General features: G+C 38.0%; 1 long non-coding RNA gene across 2 annotated transcripts; it reads left to right on the forward strand.

Moving 5' to 3' along the window:
* Window positions 1-12,498: 12,498 nt before the first annotated feature.
* LOC116317454 lies at window positions 12,499-18,531 on the forward strand. Of its 2 annotated transcripts, XR_005615196.1 has the most exons (6): window positions 12,499-12,929; window positions 14,446-14,593; window positions 15,447-15,549; window positions 15,660-15,925; window positions 16,073-16,167; window positions 16,869-18,531. It is a non-coding gene; the product is annotated as an uncharacterized LOC116317454 (long non-coding RNA). The 2 variants fall into 2 exon arrangements; XR_004199248.2 differs by having other exon boundaries at window positions 12,499-14,593.
* The last annotated feature ends 3,335 nt before the right edge of the window (window positions 18,532-21,866 follow it).

Genomic DNA, 21,866 nt, shown 5'->3' on the forward strand with positions numbered 1-21,866 from the left:
ATAGACAGTCTTCCCCAGGGCCTCCTCCTATTAGAATTTGCCCTTGGAGGCATCCAGGAGGGATCTTAGTCAAAAACCTGAACCACCTCAATTGGCTCCTTTTGATGAGGAGGAGCAGAGTGAGGAGCTCGGTCATCCCTCGCGAATGACTAAGCTCTAGTGATCCCAGGAACTATGTTGTCTGGATCAATTTGCTCTATTAGTGATTCAGAAAACCCCTATGTTGAGAAAGAAACCAAAGGTCCAGTGTACCCTGTCCGGCACAGGGTTACCAGGGTCCGACCCTGGAGCAAGGCCTGGGGTAGAGGCTCAAGGTCGAGCGTCAGTGGCCAAACCTTAGCCCACGGGACCTGGTTGGGCCGTAGGGGTTTGGGGCGATAGAGGTTCAGTGCTTTGATAATCTGACAGCAGTTCTCGCATTTCGATTCCCAGCTTCCAAAACTGACTTACAGTTAATAAAATTCATACAGTAATTAACTGTGAAAAATGGATGAAAATCACGTATCTGTTGTTGTCTATAGAGACAACATAAACTCACATTTAACAGAAATTTACATTTAACTATTACATTTGCTCGCCAACCTTTCTGTTCTACTGGAATATAACCAGAATACAACAGAACTTTTACAATTTTTTTTTTACAATATTGAAAAAGAAACTACTAATCGGTTAAAGTTTGATCTTTTAAAATTACACTATATGTACAATAGTCCTGGTTCACCTACACATTACACGTACAGGAGCTGTCTGGTCATGGAAACCAAAGTTACCACAAAGCTCCCAGCACACAGTGTTTTTGCTGATGTTAATGCCAGAGGAGGTTTGGAGCTCTATGGTTACTGAGTGAGCCGAGCACACTATGTGCCTCACAACTCAGTGATGCCCGCTTTGCAACTTTGTTTGGTCTGATACTTTGTAACTGAGTGTTTGTAGTTTCTAGTTCATAAATGCTTCTACTTTGAAACAGAACTACTTACAGCTGATTGTGGAATATCTGGATATGAAGAAATTCAATGAACTAACTTACTGCTACAGTGACATCCTACTACAATACCGTACTGCTTGAATTTAATGAGCCTTTTAGAGCAACCCATATATTTTCAAAGATGTTTGTAAAGGCAGGCTGCATGGCTAGGTGCTGGATTTTCTACACCTGTGGCACCCGGACTAAAAACATGTGAATTCAAAGATTAAAAGGTGTGACCCCCTATTTTTAACCATTTAGGGTATTTACATACAGTTAGGCAGTGAGGTCCAGTAGTTTCCAAATTGGTTGCACCTTCTTACAAAAGGCCATAAGAAAAGTTGCTTGTGAGAGGACTGCTGGGATGGGAGAGAAGAAAAAATTTTATTGGACAAATTAGTATTTAGTTGTTGAGACTTCTCACTGATGTTTGCTCTTTATGTGAAAACTGTGAGCTTCTTTTGGCCTTGAACAGTTATTTTAAACAAAACCACCAGAGAAGTTTGGCGCCCACATTTTTCTAAAAGGTCTCTACGCCATAAAGATTGTGACTCACTATAAAAAACTTCTCTCCTGTTTTTATCATCTGTTTTCTTCCTCTCTACTCCTCCTTAAATGATGTTTCTTAGTCCACCTAATAGGCCCTCTTTATTAGCTTTGCATCTTCAAGTCATTTATAAGCAAGTCAGCATATTCACTTACAAAAATAGAAAATACAGTCAAAACCACCGTAATCTACGGGGTAAATCCAAAATCGGCCCATTTCTTTTTCTCTCTCGATACTCTGAGGCACACTTTGTTTGCCTCTTGTTTGTCACATAAATAGTATTAACACACAGTAGGCTACACACACGCAAGTGATATATTTTCCCCTCCCCGGCTTTACACCAACTGCCTTGGTATTTTGGCAAACAGCCTTTGTTTACTGAGCCTGTCGATGGGCTATGTAATCGTATATTTCCACTGAGAGTGTCTGTTAGCAAGGACGCTAATTAGCAAACGATTAAGCTCTCACACAAAAGAGGTTCTTCAGATTAATTGGTACTGAAGTTTACAGAAGCTTGTGTCTCAGTAAATAATTTAGCATGAACAATAGTATACCTTGTCACACTGTTTTTTGTTTTTTTGCTCTCAACTAAATGCTGGTGTCAGAATTAGAGATGTAACGCTGTTCCAACAGTTGTTTACTAAAGCGGACAGCCGAGGATAGGCTGAGCTAAATCAAGACAGCGCCGATGTTCTTTCAGGTGCATCCAGTCAGAAGGTCACCTGTTCACCTGCTAAAAATGCTTTCTCTTGCAAAAAGAAAAGAGAAACTAGGACGCTGGGAAACATGGAAACACATAATACAAATGAGTAACATGCTAATGCACTAAAAGCACACACATTTACAGATGTTTGCATGTAGATGCACATATGAATAAGGTGACATAAAAGAAAGAAAACTCCTCAGGTCCATGGGCATCTTGAAACTGCCTCCTTTAAACAGTATTTGCTGTTTCCACCCCCCTTTCTCTCTGCTGATGAAGAGGCTATCCCATCTGGGATGGGTGTGGGTGTGTGTGTGTGTGTGGGGGGGGGACTCTCTCTATTGCTGTGTAAAAAACCCATAAAAGTTGCATTCATAAGCACAGTGATACTACTGATATTGCCCATATAAACAATTTGCCTGTGGGTGTAATTTGATTAGCACTGTAAAGCGAGGCAACTTACAAACTGGTTACACAGTTTATCTAAAAGGAATCAACAAGGAAGCGCTGCAGCCCCAAGATCATCCAGACTGGGCTGTGAAATAAACTTGGCATTCAAGGAAAAAAAACGTGTTTGCTTCCTGCAGCTGATGCAACAGGGAAGCAAGAGTTGAAAACATCCTAATAAGCATGTCTAGTATCATTCTACGTCTCACCGACTTCAAGCAGTCGTGAAAATACAGGCCCCGCTGTGCCAACTCTTCTGTTCTGATGCTGGTTGACTCAACAAATTAATGCCTGGTTGTAAAATAGCCTGTCAGTTCTTTGCAGGGAATCAACCAACCAATATGTATTTAACTTGAAATAAGATTCCTCGCTAGCTCAAGTGCTGGCCTGTTTTTTTGGGTTTTTTTTGGTTTTTAAAGGAGTTTGGACAGCCCTGCAAACATTTAATGGCACCATCAAACAACCCCACCACCCCCCAAAAGAGAGATGCAGTGTATACAGTGGTGTTTAAAGTTCAGCGAAAGCATCATCTGTAGCATCACGTGGCGTTCAAGCGGTCACATTCGTTTCTAATTTGTTCCCAAGAATTTTGCAACATGGAAACATAACTGTTGACATGCTGTTCTCATTCAGCATTTAAGTTTCTCAGAGGCATTAAAATGTAAAAATAATGGTAGAGCAGGAGAAAATGCAGATCTGAGTTGCTGATTCATACACCAATTAAGCAGCTGTTAAATGGCTTATTACTAAAAAAAAAAAAAAGGGCCTTGGGCATTTCCACTCAACAGATGTTCAAACATTGTGCAGATGATATCACTTTATTATAATGAGTGACTTGCACACCGTGATGGCCACTGTACTGTATCTTAAATTAGAAATAGCCACTATAATCATTGGCAAATGAGTCTACTGAAGACTCAAATAGTCACGGTGATTGGAAGATAGTATAGGTGTTTTACTATGGGAGCAGGCAATGCAACAATCCTGATTCAGACATGCAAAACTGACTTTTTTTTCAGTTTAATTTCTTCAGTTAATTTCTCTGCTGAGATGAAAGCACATTTCATCCTGCGACTAAGCAGAGAAAAAAAGAGCAGTTGAGCCAAGGTGGAAAACTCCATCACAATTAGATGTATGCACAGGCTTCTTCTGAATTCTGAGCAGGTTTTCCATCGGTGAAATTCCTGATGATCTGAGCTGGGCTGAGCGTGTGCTGGGTGCTGATGTGACTAACAGAACACTCCAGCAGCAGAGCCCCGATCGGGCTGCCGCAGAGGACTCTGGGTAATAAGGCTGCAGATGAGTGCGACCCAAAAAACAAAATGGGAGCGTGGGGATTGGATGAGTGTGTGTGTGTGTGTGTGAGCATAAATGTGTATGAATGTGCAACAAAGACACAGCTTGCATGCTGCCAGCCAAAAGCACATTCTCAGATCTTCAACACTGAGAGCACAAGGCGCTTAAATAAAAGAACAGACAGGACTATAGGCATTCTTCAGGTGGTACACACACAATTTTATGGCAGTGAGCTCCTTTTCCTGGTATCCTAACTAAGCTACTAAAACAAAGCCAAACAAAAGAGAAGTAGGCTAAAGGATCTCAAGAAGCGAGACATCATGCCATGAGCTAAAGAAACTCAAGAATAGATGAGAAACAAAGTCATTGACATCTATCAGTCTGGAGAGGGTTACAGGCCTGGAATGCCAGTGAACCATGGTGTGAGTCATTATCTGCAAAAGGAGAAAACTTGGAACAATGCTGAACCTGCCCAGGAGTGACCAGCTGGCCAAAATGACTCCAAACATGGCATCAATGGGAGAGTTCAAAGAAGAAAACCAGGACCTAAAAGGACCCAGAGCCTCGTCTCACATTTGTCAAAAACATCTTGATTATCCCGAGGATATGTTGGAAAATATTCTTTAGACTGATGCAACAAAAGTTGAACTTTTTGGAAGGTTTGACTCATCTGGTGGAAAATGAACACAGCATTTCATAAAAAGAACATTATACCAACAAAATGATGGTGGCAGTGTGATGGTCTGAGGCTGCTTTGCTGGTTCAGGAAGTCTTGCTGTAATTGATGGAACCAGGAATTCTGCTCCCTACCAGAAAATCCTGACTGAGAATGTCCGACCATCAGTTTGTTGCCTAAACCTCAAGGAACATCTGGCCTATGCAGCAGGACAGTCCACCTCTGAATGTCTCAAAAAAACAACAACAACAAAATGAAGGTTTAGCTGTCACCTAATCAATGCTTTGGTATGACCTTAGGCAGGGCACTCATGCTCAAAACCCCTCCAATATGACTGAATTAAAGAAACGTGGCACAAACTTTCTCCAGAGATGTTAAAGTCTCTTCTCTTAATAGGGTGACACAACCAGTTAGTTTTTCACATAGGGTCAGGTATGTTTGGATAACTTTTTTCCCTTCATTGTCATTTAAAGCTGTATTTTGTATTTACTCAAGTTGTCCTTGTCTAATATAAAATTTGTTTGATGATCTGAAACTTGTGTGACAAACATGCAAAAAGAAAAAAGGAAGAGGGTAGTGTAATAATGATAACCTTTATAATGAGAAGAATAACAATTAATAATACAAAAAATGATTGTTTTGGGGCTAAAATAAGACAAGCTATTCTTTTTTTAATCCCAAACTTGGCAAATTTCTGAAATGCGATATTAGAACTAACTCTGCACTTCTCCTCAGCTCTGTGGAGATTTTCCACATCTTTAAGCTCTTTGGTTTTCTGACTCTGGTTCACTCTCTTTTCTCTCATGAGTGTTGCTTCCAGCCACAGCAGGCAAACGCTCTCATTAAACAACTTCTAAAAGCCTTCTGTACACTACAGAGCAGCACCGGGAGACAGACAAAGTCAGCCGCAGATATTTCCTCGAGTGTTGATAGGGACCAAAAAAAAGAAAAGAAAAGAAAGTATTGTGCTTTTAAAACAATGCGAAATGAATGCTAATGTAGCTCCACTGCTAAAGGATTTTTAAATAGGCAACCAGTTGCTAGTGCAACTTTAAGATTAGCCTGCTAAATACCTAAAATAGATGAACAGAGTGGCAGAAAGTAAATGTAAGATAGCTGTCTGCCTCATCTAGGCCCTCACATCTAAGAGTTCAGGCAACTTTGAACTCAATCCCATAATACCGATTAACAGTAAAATATTAACTTTTATTATGAGCAGTACTTATCCATCTGTATTTATCACTGCCACAGTATTTTTCTGAACTACCCCTTGCAAATCCCACACGTAGGGGCTTTACTATGAAATCAGAACAGAGGTTTTATACTACATAGGACTTGAAAACTCTAACCTTGGTGGATACACCTCTCAACCTTATGTCTCCTCTAAGCTTAGATGATGGATGGTCCTGCATCAAGGTCAGGACAGAGGTTGTGTGGCCATATTAACAACCCTCTTCCACTGATAGACTGTCAGAACCTTTGCGTCTGGAAGCCTCCCACTGGCCCCGATGTAAACAACTGCAGCAGCAGTGAGAGCACTACAGTTTGCTGGAAAGGGTCATTTTTTCATTCCAACTTGTCTTTTATGGCATTTTAGTGCCTGATAATGTGATCAAAGCTGCATTACCCTTAAATGGGAAATGGGAAAAGCTTAATGAAGAGTCAAGGCAAAAGTGATTCGAGTGATGACATCTCTTTCTTCCCTGATTTATAAAATAAGAGTTTTGAGGGGAGACCGAGTGGATTTTTAAGCATTACCACTGTTGGCTAAAAGATTTTCCATACTTTTCAAGGCAAATGTTTGATTTATACAAGCAGACATGTGCAGAATTTTAGAAGCAGGCTTGTTAGTGTGTATCTTTTGTGTGTACGTAGTATGTATATATAGGGATTGCCATGAAAATGTACAAGATATTGCTTCCCACAGTAGTAGTACCAGTGACTTTAGTGATCCCCTGCCATTCTCTCACTAAAAATGCCTTTTTCTTATGTGTGAAACAATCACGAACGGTCCTGCTGTGGAAACCAACAGAATCAGAACATTTTGTTTAAAGCTCCAGACAGTAGATGATGAAGAAGAACAGCAATCTGGCTTTGGCTGTAGAGCGCCTCTGTCTTCATGCTCCACTGCCTGCTTTAAAAGAAAGAGTGTTGCTCTGTTCCTCGCCGAGGTCTTTGGAAGGTGAACGGTAATTGCTGAGGGAGGATTTAGCCTGACGATGGAACAAAGCACCTCTTTTGTTTTACTGAGGTAACTCTTATACTCTGAGATGGAGCAGTACTTTAGACATTAACTTTAGACATGAATATAGCATGTGGGCTGACAATTGTGTGTGGGTTGTTTGTGTGTTAACCACAGGCAGTGAGACAGACACACTCTGACTGACTGATTTGTAGTCTACATTACAGAACCCTGCAGTTTCTGACTCACTAGCTGTAGCACTGGCTCTGTGGCAATGACATCATGGTGGCAATAGCTTTTAAATTCCGACCACAAAGAAACAGACCGCAATCTGTGATGTTCTTTTAAAATAGTATTTTTTCGTACAGTTACTTCATCTTGTGGGAAACTTCCCAGAGAGCAAGAAACAGGTCGTCTCTCATTGTGCAAATAGTGCAGAAACATCATTACAGGAACGGGGACTGAATTAGTTAACGTAAAGACAGACATGAATTTAGCTATTAAAAAAAAGTCTCTCATAAACAAACAACAGAAAGAGAACAATTAGTTTGTTTAAGAAGAAAAATAGTAGCCCGTGCTTTAGAAAAAAAAACATTTTAAATGGAGCACGGAAATGAAATGATAAAAGCACACAGAAAGAAAAAAAACAACAACAGAGGATATGAAGCATTAAGTGGCACGATTGTTCTGAGGTGATTTAGCTATATCTTCCTGCCACTAAATGAACGTGTCTGAGTGTTGAGCTGTCAGAGGCTGATAGAGAGCTTGGCTCTGCCTGGTTGTTGGGTCTTTCAGCACCCTTCTTGAGCCTTTCTAGTCTGGACCAGCATTGTTTGTGGAGAAGAAAGCTATCAGAGGATCTGCACAAGATTAGGTTTGCCAACTGTTCCCTTTGCGCTTTCCTGTTTTGCCGCAGAAATTCTATCAGCCAGTGCAAAAAAGAAAAGAAAAGACATAACTGAAGAAAAAAGTCTGACATAGTTAATCCTTTCCTCTCAGCATGGGCCTTATTAGAAATTTAAAAGTTCTCTTTTGAAGCTCTATGTTAAATGTTTCCATCAGACACTAAGGTTCCTGCATATCCTGGTTTAAGGAATAGTTATGAGATTTTAGAAACATGCTAAAGTTAGATGAGGAGATTCTTATGTGTGCACAGGGCTCCTGCTTTTCACATGAACAGTTCATATTTTTACAGTTTGGTACTGAAAGTGTTTTCAGTTCCTATTAATGTTTAGTCTTTATCCTGATCTACCTAAGCTGGAGACAAAATTTTCACATAACCATCAGGAAGACTGCGGATAAGCATATTTCCCCCAATTTTGAACTGTTTATTTTCATAGTATGTATTTGGATTTGGTGTCATTTGTCATACATTTGTAAGACATGATGTGCACAACTAAGCTGCCTCAACCCTTTCCACATTCTGACTTCCTGTCATTCAAATCCACCTGATGTATTTTCTGTCTTTGCCTTCCCAAAATTTTTTTCCTGCAGTGCATGCATCCCTCCTATGTCTTTCTCTTTCAGCTTACCGCAGTTCTCTGTCACATCTTTTCCTTTTCTCTCCCGTCTTTCAGGTTCTCTCCTCGTTTTCACCCTCATACACCTCCTCCTCCTCGTCTCCTTTCCCTCTATCTAAATTGCAAATGGCAGCAGTGCTGACTGCCAGAGGAGCTCCTCAATGTCATTAGAGCTGACCCTGTGGATTAACTAGAGGAGAGAGGCGGTGTGTAGAAACTACAGATCAATAATGCGGCTTATCCTCTGGGTTCTTTTACTTCACTTTGGATTTAGGTCTGAATTACTGAAATGTCTGCTCTCTTCTTGAACAACAAACAACGGGGTTACACGTAGCCAAAACAGAAATCATTTCAGAAATCAAGATTATGAAGACATTAAAGTGGTGAAATGTAAAGAAAAATTAATAATCACGAGCAAATCCACAATTGTAAAAAAAGCTCATGTAAAAAAAAAGAAGTCTGCAATAAAGAAACTTTGATAATGATGGAAACATGTTGCACGAACCAGCTGACGAGATCAAAATACCAGCTGCTGTTGTCTTGGCGGTCTAACTAACACTGTGATGTGATATCTCAGAGATAAAGATATGGATAGGCAGATAGATGTGTGCGCAGCCATCATACTACGTGTGGTTGATTTACTGAGTTGGCAGGAAAAGTCAAGTCACCATGAGCTGAACTAAACCTGATAGGTGCCCTTATCAGAAACTGCTAAAGTCAAAGCCTATTATGAATGGTCGTGTGTGCAAGTGCACTCAAGCAGTACACACACACACACACACACACACACACACACGCACGCACGCACGCACGCATGTGAAGATCTGAATCAGCAGATCATGTTGCTAAAACTCTCTAGCTTAATAGCAAAATGTGCCAAACACTCATTCACTTTAAATTTCCAGATTCACAACAACCAGGTAACTTTTACTACACTGCAGGACTTCAGATCATTCACTCTGTCATTCAGGTCTTTTTGACTCAAAAATCTGCTTTGAAGATAAAACAGGTAAAGTGATTATATTCTCCCAAACATTTCAGTTTGTCTGTCAGCAATGTATAATGACCATCAGGATTAGTTAACAACCTGCGTAATGACACGATTCAAAACCCATGTCCTGCTAATTTATCTGTTTTGTGTGGTTCAGCCCTCAAGTTATGTCTGAATGGTTCACTGTTTAGTGTTTAAGTATCTTAATAGACAAAAAACATCTTTCCAAAAATGATCAGGTACAAGGACGGGACTGAAAATGAGTGAAAAATAGAAAAAAGGCCAAATCTAATGTTGTAAACAAGTTGCAACTTTGAATTAATAATTAACTGTAAACAGTAAAATAACTACTAGCTAAAGTTAATGAACTAATTTACAGTTTAAAATGGCTCTCTGAGATTTTATCTTTTATTTTGTCCAACAAAGGTGAACCAAAGCAGAGGAGAAATGGTTCTTGTGCTTTATATGTTATCTTATCCACTAGCTAAACTTGGTGCTATTGTTAAAGGGATTGTAATTGTTAACAAAACCAAAGTTCTTCTGCAACAGCTGGGATCTTGAGCTTTCCACAAGTGGCGTCTCCAGCGCTATTGCAACAATAAATTCTTTCCATTGTTTATAAGCCTGGAGTCTTTGAGTGGTTGAATAACAGACATCATTAAAGTTTGTTGATTAAACCGACCTCTGCTTTTCAGCTCGTCCTGTTTTAAAATGCAGCTGAAGCGCTGTCTTGAGATTATGATCTAAATATTGCAAACACTCTTGTCAAACATTTACATTTATAAAGGCCCACACACACATGCACGCCTAAAACATATAACATAAACCATAAAACAAATGTTCAGGCCTTTATAATATTGGCACCAGACTGGAAGGTCAGTTTAATGAAAGATGTTCTTAGTAACTTCTCTAAACTCGATGGTTCTACTGGCAGCGCTGAACATATAATGTGAACGGTTATCTGTGTGGGGTAGTCTGTGACCGCTGTCAGTCACTTGTATATGTTTTAACATCCTGTATGTATGCACTACAAAGCAGCAAGTCTCTTACACGTAGTGACTTTTTGGCTGCTGAAATCACAAACTCCCGTAAGTCCTTTGCACTGCATGTTGTGGCTCACTATACTCTCCAGTGAAATTAAAGAGGCTGCTGACTGGTCTATTCCCTTCTCAAAAGTGGCAAGCGAGCAGGTCTGAAAAGATATGTGTCCAGGTTAACTTGTGCCAGGAGTTTTTAAATGTCGTGAGCTGTCAGTTTTAATGGGTCATTATCTTCATTTTATGGCTGTATTGTGTACTATAAACCCATCAAAGGGGAGTTAAAACACTTCTTATTAAAGCATAACACAGTAAAATGCCACTGCAGCTTATTCAATGAGTAGTTCTGAAATAATTGATTTCCACATTATGGAAACATGACATTTGGGTTTTGTAATGGTGAGTGATGTTGTCGGTATGTTTTTGTATAATAATGCATGGCTTCACAATATATGATAGAGCGCCTCAATAAAGTATGGAGTGCCATCTAGTGGTGTAACAATTACACATTGTTAAAGGGTCAGGCTAGTTCAACTACAGTCATGAGAAGGAAAGCCTACTCTCTTTCAGTTCTCGCAGCAAGACATTAAAAAAGTGAAGTACAAAACATGACATATCACACCATGTTATTATTTATTTAACAGAAGCTGAGCCAAAATTCAGAAGCAGTGTGCAAAAAGCTAAGTACACCCTTACTGCTTTCATAGGAATTAAAAGGGTAAGTAGCAGACAGGTGCTGCTAATCAAATGCCAACTGATCATCAGCAAGTGTGAGCACATCTAAAGCAGGGGTTTAGCAGTTTGTGGGTCTGTGTTAACACAACGCCAAGCAGGAAAGACATTGCATTGTTACTGCACTGCAATCTGTGAAGTGTAGTAAAGACATTTCCAAACAATTTGAAGTTAATTATTCATAAGTGAAAAATACATACACACATATATATATGTGTGTATATATATAACATTCTTCAGTGTCAAACTTGCACTTCAAATTTCGATTAATGTTTATCATTAAGAAATATACTTGCTTTCAAATATGAAAGTGTAAGTCTCTTAACAACCTTGATGATGATAGTTTTTCTAAATGTTTCATTGTGGATACAGTCTGTCTCCTCTTATAATAAGAGATCACATTTAGATTAGAAAAACACAGTTAATTAAACAGATGAGAAAAGCAGTACCTCTAGGCCAAAACATTATTTTGAAGCATGCAAGAGGAAGAAAAGCAAAGGGGGAAAAAAGGGATTTTGTCGTGTAATCCAATAATACCTGTGCAGACAGATCATTTTATATTATATACAGTGCTTAACAAATTCATAAGGTCTTCTGTCAGAAACACGAGAAAACATAAATATTTTACAAAAACTTTAAAAACTTTATATTGTTATTTACTTACTATTTTTTTTTATCGGCTTTTGTGAAAATGTTAACTTAAACAACAAAACAAAACAATAATAGTAATATAATAATAATAAAATAAAAATAGATTAAAAAATATAATTTTGATAAAACCGCTGGAGAATACTGGTGCAGTTATTTTGAATATTACCAGTACTGTTAATTTAGGACAGCTGTGGGGCATAAGCATTGGGTGGTGCTCTAATAAACTGGTTGTACTGTATATTATAACTGTTTCTTACAGTCTCCAGTTTGTCAGAAGAAGGCTATCAATATAAACCAATCTAATTAAATGTTTTTTTTTTAAATTTCTACATAAGAAATAAACTATCTAATGTAAGGAAAGATCCATCAAATAAAAGTAAATAAATAAATTAAATAATAATAAATTAAATAATCGTAAATTACAATCAGTGATATTTCCATTAAAAAAAGTTAATGATACATAAGTTAATATATTGCAGCAACACATCAGGGGTGTTACAGCTTCATAAATATGAATATTTATCAAAACAACAGGATCAACTCATATTTACTAAAAGTAGATTAGTTACTTTCATGTAAAAAACAACAACAAAACAACAACAACATAAAAAGGTGGTTGCGAATATCTCAAATGTAAAAGTAACGGGAGCTGCTTGAATGGAGAATGAAAAGCCACAACTTTAAAATGCTTTCTTTTAATTTCCACGGATCCACGGAGGTCACGGAATATTCGACATGTGACTCCGCCCAATGTCAGGGCGATCCCCCCGGAGTAACGTGTGTGCCTACGCAGTTTTGTTTTTGTTGATTAGAATTTTTTTTCCATTCGGCCATTCACATTTTCTGTCCGATTGCATTTATCGGACGTATTAAACTTTTTCTTTCTTGTAAGACTTGTCTTTAGTTTTGTTGCTCTGCGATGTTCGAGCAGACGATCCGAAATTTCAAAATCAATTTCATCAGGCACGATGGACGAAATAGTTTTTCCAGTGGCGACCAAATCATAGGACACATGTCTTTCGATCTGACAAAGGAAACAAAGATCACTTCAATAACAATGAGGCTGAAGGGAAACGCGAATGTGCACCGGACCGCCGGAGGAGGTGGAGGGAAACGAGGAAACGTTACTCTGCAAGGCTGGACTTCTTCGACTTAAAAGGAGTTATTTTGCAAGAAGACGGGGGTATGCTGTTACTGGTGCTGTTTGGACGCAGTGATACATGGCAAACAAACAGTCACTGTCTTTGTCCTTTTCTTATAGCTACTCGTGGGACAAAACTTCAACTCGGGACACATGTGTATCCGTTCACATGTCAGCTCCCACTATGTATGACCATTTAACTGTGAAACACCCACTAGCGTGTGAAGCGTTTTTTACTCAGGGAGGCATGCTGACAAAAGTCTGTACCCCCTTCCTGATTTCTTAGTTAGTTTTTTCATCAAACAAATTTTAATAGACAATGATAACCTTTAAAAAAATGCTAAATGCATTTCTATTTGTTAAATCATGAATGAACGGTGAATAGCCATGTTATTTTGGCAAGCTGAGTTTAAATTCACGATAAGCACTCAGGCCTGATTACTCCCAGATGTGCTGAATCAAGAAATCACTTAAACAGAACCTGTCTGACAAAGTGAAGCAGGCTAAAAGATTTAAAAACTAAGTCATTCACATCCTTCATCTGCAAATGAAAAGCACAGGTGTCGAACTCCAGGCCTCGAGAGCCGGTGTCCTGCAGGTTTTAGATGTGTCCTTGAGCCATCACAGCTGATTTAAATGGCTAAATGACCTCCTCAACATGTCTTGAAGTTCTCCAGAGGCCTGGTAATGAACTAATTATTGTATTCAGGTGTGTTGACCGAGGGTGATATCAAAAACCTGCAGGACACCGACCCTCGAGGCCTGGGTTTTGACACCCCTGTATCAGAGCCATGCCCTCATGGGGACGCATGAATGCTGAATGCTGCTCTCTACCATGAAATCCTAAAGAAAAGTGATCCAAAACACACCAGCCAGTTCATCTCTGAATGATTCAAAGAACCCCAAACCAAATAAAAAAACCCACACAAAATGAAGGAGTCCTGACCCAAATTTGATTGAGATGCTTTGGCATGACCTTAATCAGGCTGCTCATGCTTGAAAACCCTCCAGTGTGGCTGAATAAAAATAATTCTGCAAAGAAAGTTGGGACAAAATTCCTCTACCGCAGTGTGAAAAACTCATTGCCAGTTATTGCAAAAAGCTTGATTGCAGTTCTTGTTGCTAAGGGTGGCACAACTGGTTATTAAGGTTTAAGTGACTTTTTCACATAGGGCCAGGTAGGTTTGAATAGCTTTTTTCCCCCCTTAGATCTTCATTAAAACTGCATTTTGTATTTACTTGAGTTATATTTGTCTGCTATTACATTTGATTCCGGATTTGAAAAATGCAAGTGTGACAAATATGCAAAAAGCTAAGAAATCAGGAACTTCAGATTTGACTTAAGTAAAGAGCCACTGTTAAAAATGAAGGAATTTTGGTAGATGTAAGTAAAGAATGGGCCCTTGGTTTTTAAAAACCAAAACCTACAACTTGTGTTGTACTTCAACCTTTTGATTCATTAACATAATGCTTGCTTTTATTGTTTATTGTAAAACTGTTGAATCTGTATGCGCCTGAATCACTTTTTTTCTATCTTTTCTATTATTTTGCATCACAGAAACTTCCCATCGTCCTTTCATGGGGTTCACGGAAAAATAGCATATACCTTGACAGTGGGCATTAATAGACCGTGGCATATGTCCAAGGACTTTGTGACAGAGCTTAACTTTGTAAACCACATTGACACCAACCAGCCAGGGTTGAATGTAAGTGGTGCATTTTCATTGAGGAGTCCTTGTTTTTGTTGCAGTGTCTGCAGTTTCGCTGTAATCAAACTGATATTTCTCACAGGACTCCTTAAGTACACCTTGTTCGACTAATTGTCCCAGGAATCCTTTTAAATGAACCAAAATTTGAAATTACTTACCACACCTATGTTTTTCCTGCATTCACAACTCAATATGCTGACTTTGAAAAAGCTCTGCAACCCCAGGTTTGCTTTGTTGTATTTTCATTCAACCCTATGGGGGCAATTATTGTACAAGAATGATTCAGAGTTGTCTAACTGCATTTAGAGACAATTTACATCTTTAAAATCTGATTGTGTTCCAGTCGTAACCAACACAGACTGAATGACTACTATTATATTTAACCTTGTTTTGTGCTTCAGTTGTTCATGTTCTCAGACGTATTTTTCAAATAAATTAACACAAACCAGACTGCGCACAAGCTCTCACTTCTAATAAATGAATCCCACAGAGGCTCTGAGTAACTGTGGGGGCAAAAGTAATGAATTTAAGATTTTTTGGGCTACTGTAACTATAGCAAATGTTGGATTTGTTTGGAGTTTTATACTGTTCCACCATGCAATGCCAAAGGAACCTGAGCTGCTACTGCAAATATGCAGTGAAACAGAGAATGATGCGATAGCTCCATTTCTTCATATTAATCTAAAGCCATTTTTTGATTGATTTGGTCTGCTGATGCTCATTTTGTGCAACTTTTTATGCATAAGAGTAATAAATAGGTGTTGATTTCTTGTAATCCCAAAAGCAAAACAGTGTAGTATTGGTATATTATGCTTTTCTTTTTTTTTATCAGTGTGTTGTTTTTCTGCAGGCGCCACTCTCAGGTTCAAACAGCGTGACACCGTGTAGCTTGTGATGTAACTCTAGTCCCGTCACTATGACAGTCAGTGTAGCGAAGAAAGCTTTCACCCCTGGTATGGTTTCCATCCATCAGATAATCATTTTATATGTAAAATCAATAATAATTGTTAAGTTTGAACAATTTCATTGAAGTAACTTGCCACTTTGTCTTTTCTTCCACTAGGTGAAACAGTGAAAATATTTTGTGAATTTAATAACCCTTCATCTAAAACAGCTACTCCGAAGGTGAAGCTGCAACAGAAACAGACTTTCTACACCCACAGTAAGCACAACAGGAAGATGGTTATCAAAAATTTGGCGTATGTGACAGGAGAACCTGTTGGTGCTCAGGCTACTTATGTACGCACTGAGATCATGCTCGCTATTCCCTCGTCTGCATCTTTAACCATCTCAGATTGCAGCATCCTGGTTGTTGATTACATTATTGAGGTTAGTACCTGTGATGGGTTGTGAAGTCATGGATGTATTGATAATCCAGTTTCCCTCAGCTGTTCAGACAGGTGCAAAAGCCTGTTTGGATCCATTTCTTTTTTATTCATTAAAATCTAATGAGCTTCTGTTTCTTGTTTCCTGCAGGTTAAACTCCACGTTGGAGCATTGGATGAGGTCGTTGTGCTGTTTCCAATCATCCTGTGTGATACCCCTGTGCAAACTTATCCCCCAGTATGATTGTAAGTAAAATGTGTTTCTACTATTACAAGGTAATACTACATGATGCAGAATGGCATGATATTGCATTGTGGGTGGCTTTTTTTCCACTTGTGAGTTTTAAATGTTCACAGCTTAATGTCGATTTAATATTGTATTAAAATGTCTCCCTTTTGGTCAAAATGCAAAACATCGTCTGTGCACCACAGTCCTGACGAATAAGGCAATAACAATAACTCGGGAAAGAAGAATTATGCATTGTCATGAAAAGAAAATCCGTGTTCACAGTACTCAGGGGTTAATCTGACAGAATTCACTGAGGCTGTGCGGAGCATTTACACATTTACTCTTCAGTGTTGTCACGGTATGCTGTGTGTCGATTAGAGAGAGATAAGGAGCCATAGTTTCAGAGACAGATGGTAGAGCTTCATAGAAAAAGGTGAGCCATTTATTTGAATTGGTAAAAAGTTCAATAAACAAAATAACAAAGCGCAAAAATTAAGACACAAGAGGGAGCTTAATTACTTAATTACGAACCAAATTTTAATCTACTCTTTATAGACAAAATTTTTTGAATAGATTTTTTTTAAAAGAAATTAGTGAATGTATTTTATTTCATAACATATAGCACATATACCATGAGAAAAATCTATGACTTTTACCTCAGCATTGACTTACAGAGAGCATGACATTTTCATCAGCCTTTCATTTTTCCTTTGTGCAGCAACACAAGGTGTTTTTGGGGATCCATATGGAGCCACTGCTCTTCCTACATGTGTTACTGTTCATATGCCATTCATATGTTGATGACGTGCAGTTGTACATGTTAATTTCCTCTGATGACCTCAATGCATCTTTCATTTTATCTTAACCCTTTTGTTTTTTACCTGTTTACCTTTTTACTTTAAATGACTCTAACTTAGATACTGTTTGTGCTAGAGACAAATTGTGAACAGTTTACAGTTTCTTTTAGTCTGCTTCACAGTTTACTGATATCTGGTGTATTGTTAATGATACACCAGATATCCCTGTAAAGTGGGATATCTGGTGTATCGTTGAAGCACAAAGCATTCACAAGCTACTGCTGTCTGAACACAGACAGAAAAATCAGCTCTGCCTAGATCTTATCGTGTGCTGATGATGTTTGATGAATGGTTAATGAAGATGATACAGCCTATCACCATTTTTAGTAGGCATAAATAATAATAGGCTGCTTAGCTGTAGGTTCAAGACCCCTGACATGCATCCAAAATGGGGAATTTATATCTTATACAGAGTCTCAGGAAGTGGTTGATGCATTCATCTCAGTTTGGATATTAAAAACCAGTACAGTGACTTTATATTATTATCAGAGCCCGAGTTTGCACAAACACAGAAATCTGGACATTTGAATATCTGGTGACTACAATGGCATCCAGTAGATTGCAGTAATACACTCAAAATCCTTTTAATAGTCAATAGAGCGCCTTTATGCTTGTCCTCTTAGTCCGGCGATGACTTACTCATTTATTAAATCCCACTAAGGCCTCTAAGGTCATCAGGCAGAGGTCTTGTAACAACACTCAGAATAAGATCCAAATCGGGTGCAGGTGGCTTCAGTAACTGTGGTCCTACTCGCTCTTACAGAACTTCAAATATATTCCCACACCTGTGTCAGAAGACTGTGTATATTTGTATGCTTTTATGTGTGTGTATGTGTGTTTACTGATGCTTCTTGTACAGTTTATTACATGTGTGTTATGTGTTTTGAGTGTTATGTTTGATGTACATCAGGTTTATGCTTTATTATCTCAAATTCCACTTTTTTTTAATCATGCCTACAGCCGTCTGTTACCAATTTTCACATGTTATTGTGAATGTATTTGTGTAAGATGTGCTGTACTGCAAAGCTGCCATGGTGCGCCTTGGCTAGACGTGATGTCATGAGTTACAGCGAATATCACTGCATTCGGGTGAAGGTCAATAAGTGTTGGCGTAAGTTTAATAAAATCCTTGACCTTTCCATCTCGGAGAAAATATGTGATGGCTGTCAGAAGTTTAATAAATCATACTACGGAGTTTCTAACACTAAATTTTCATGGAGAGAGCCAGTATAAACTGCAAGACTGGAGGAGAATAGCCAGGTAAAGGATGTTAAAACTGGAAAGTCTTAGAACTGGAAATCTTTCTTTCTATCTACATGATGTGAATAGTCTGTGGCGAAGTTTTTCATCATAGTGACTGAAGAAAAAGGAGACTTGTGTAACAGTGTCTTAGTCCAGTTTTGGACAAATTATCAAATTTATAAATGTACATATACACAAAATATTCTGGCATGCTGCATGTTATATTGTCATCATATGCATTTCGACTGTTTATAAAAATAAAAACAATTAGTAGAATACATATATATGTGTGTGTGTGTGTGTGTGTGTGTGTGTGTGCGTTGTATTTCTAACTCAGGAAAAATTCAGACTGCTTTAGACACACTGTTTTAGAACGTTTTTGCTTCTTGGGTCTTTGTGATGCTGGCAAGAAGGGATACTCATAATGTGGTCATCTCAGGAGACAGCCAATCAGAAGAAAGCCTGCTTAAAGGGAGGGTTGCCTACACAGTAGAAAAAATAGATTTTACTGCTTATAAAGATTATTATTTAACTCTGAATTAAGCAAAGGAACTCCAGTACAAAGTTAGAAAAAGAAGCTTGGAATGAGCATAATAGGTCCAGCTCATGGTTGATGTTAAACAAAGATGGACGGGAAACTACAAAAAGTGGCTTAAGAGTCAGGATAAAGTCTGGATGGATTTGATTTGAACGAGCAACTGTATGTCAAATATATGCTTAGAAGGTTTATTGTACCTGCAAATCAACATAATATACTTCTTTTTATTTTATTCTGTCTGATTTCACTCCTTTTTCTTTGAGCAACATTTTCATTTATCGTGACTAGAACAACAACAGTAAACAAAAACAATCATGAAGCCACTCAATTTAAATCGTGGGAATTCAAGTCCAACAAAACAAAAACAAGTTTGTCTCAGGAAAAAGATGTACATGAAACAAAATGTCCAAGTTAAAAAGAACTAGCCTGCATGGTTCACAACTACTACTATTATTAGTATCATGTAGCTTTTATTTTGCCTTTCTTAGGTTTTAGGTAAAGAGCTGACAGGCCACACTGCTTTTAAATGTAGTATTTAGCTCTTAGTGAATTTGCATATCAGCACCAGTGAAATTAACAACAACAACAAAAACTATGCATAAATCAGTACATTTTTAGGGAAGCATGATTTATCACGGTCATTTTGTTTAATTATTAATTAAACCCACACTGTAAAATGTAATTCTAGATGTTTGTTATTTCAACATATTATTCTATATCAGTTTGACGATAGATGACTGAAGTTGTTGTTATAACATAGAATTACAAGTTAAAAACGTCCCAATTACACCAAAAAAAGCTAACTTGAAAACTCATGTCCAGCTAAATCAGCAACTTATGTGAACTTGACAATGTGGGTAAGTTGAGCACAGCAGGATTCAAAACTGCCTCACGTGACTGCTACCGAGGTGCATCATGGGGAATTGGCGGTTAACGACATGCTCACTTTACTTGGACGTTTTCTAATCGTCTTCTTTGGAATATGCTTTCAAGGTGAGTAACATTGGTTATAACTATAAGGAAAGAGAGCTACAAAAGTTGGAACATGTTTTGAATTTATGGCATGATGTGTGTTTTTCTCTTTTACCGAAATGTTTGCTTTAGCTAATGTAACTTTAGCCGACAAGGTCCAGCTTGTGTGTCATGACCAAACTTGACCTAATAAACTGACATATGGCCTTTTTTATGGGTTTAATGTGGCACTGACCAAATCACAAGTATTGTGCCGCTAGCTTTAAGGTTGTGCACTCAACCACTGTTGCGATATTAGCAAGCTAACTCAGCTAATTAATAAAGCTTATTTCATATTGTCTCTGTACTTGTAAATTTCTTTCAAGTTCACAGGCTGTTGTATTTTGGTGGAAGTTCATTTTGGCAATATTTCCAATAACTGACTGGGTTCAAAAAGAACTTTTTGGCAGGACTCGGATGCTTGTTGTCATCTGTTTACCCCTATGTAATCACTTAAGTTGTTATTAACTGCTGCATGCTAAGCTGCAAGAGTGCACTGAGGACTGAGACAAAATATGGTCTACAAACCAGCATTATATTAGTTTTTATCAGATAGTGCTCCAGTGTGTTTAGTTTTTGCTTTGATTCTATTGTGCAGTTATTTGTTACCCTGAAATGCTTTATGCTTAACAACAGCTCACTATTTTGACTTATTTTTGAACTCTTGTGATCAGTGTGACTAGTTTGTGTGAGTTTCCATACTAAAAGAGCTGTAGTGATAAAATAATTGGCATCAGAGACACTGATTTTTGGCATGGTGTACTGCAGAAGTTTTTTTTTTTTTGCATAATTTACCTTTTAATTAAACTGCATTCTCTGTATTGTAACAAAACTAACATTGTTTATATGTCAGAAAATTAGCAAACATGAATAAATGGCGAAAACAATATAATTATAACATATATTTTTATTTTACTTATTTTAGGTCTGTGAACCCAAACTTGATGCTGGGGATTTATTTTTGTCAGTGGAGTCAAATGGTAAGTTACAATTTGTGCATTTTGTCATACTGGAAACACCACAGATTATATTGTAACTTAATAGCTCTGTAGAACAAATGATATAAAGATTGTAGTGTCAGGGTACTTCTTAAGAAGTAATATGGCACTATTGATGATCACATGCAGGTGGCATAAACTAAATATTCAGACCTGTTACCAACAAGTGATTCATTGACAAAAGCAATGGAGCAGACTGTTTAGGTTCTTGTGGTTGTAATAACATCCATAACTGCAAGTTTGTCATTAATTTATTTTCACAGGTCTAGATGATCACATCTGTCTTTGTCATTTAAATGAGGTGGACTTGCAAACTTTGCACTCTTTTGGGTAAATTGCTGTCCACTACATATACACAGAATGTGCACAGTATTTCAGATCTAAAAAGGAGTATGTAATGGACTTGCTGGCTTTAATGTAAAAAGCCTGTTGTGTAACTTTAATGAGGCAGTTGGACTAAAACAGTATTGCTCATCAAGGTAAACATCTGAGGAATAAGGAAATTGTTACTTGTCCTTTTACTCAGTGTTCTTTTAATCGCACGTTTACTAAAGTTTTACATCACATAAGTCATTTTCACAATCATTCTACTTTAAAAGATTTCGAGACAGAGCTTATTGTTCTCTGAACTTCCTTGTTTGCTGAACGGCAGGTAAAGTGCATCTTTTGTTTGTTTGCTTTTGTGTGTTTGTGTTTTCTCTAATGGGCCTCAGATGACTGTTTGCTTAAATTTGGGTCTCAAAGAATCTTTTTTTTTTATTCTGCCTGTACTCTCCACCCCTCTTCTTCTATTGCTCAGGTTGAAGCAGAATTTGCCCATCTTACATCTGTTGACCTGAAAGGGTTCCTTTTTGCTGTGCTTGACCATTATGGAGAGGTTTGTGGAGCTGTACAAAATCAAGAGCGGCATAGGAGGGCTAACTAGGCTCATAAAATGCTTCGGAGATGATGTAAGTGTTCAACTGCGAAATCTAATCCTTTGTTTAAGTTTTAGGTTATCCAGTTCAACTGATGAACTCATTGAAAGAAAGCTGATAAGTAAAGTCTGTCATCATATTTCACAACTGGAC

The sequence above is a fragment of the Oreochromis aureus genome, linkage group 12 (genome assembly GCF_013358895.1).
Source record: "Oreochromis aureus strain Israel breed Guangdong linkage group 12, ZZ_aureus, whole genome shotgun sequence".
Lineage (NCBI taxonomy): Eukaryota > Metazoa > Chordata > Actinopteri > Cichliformes > Cichlidae > Oreochromis > Oreochromis aureus.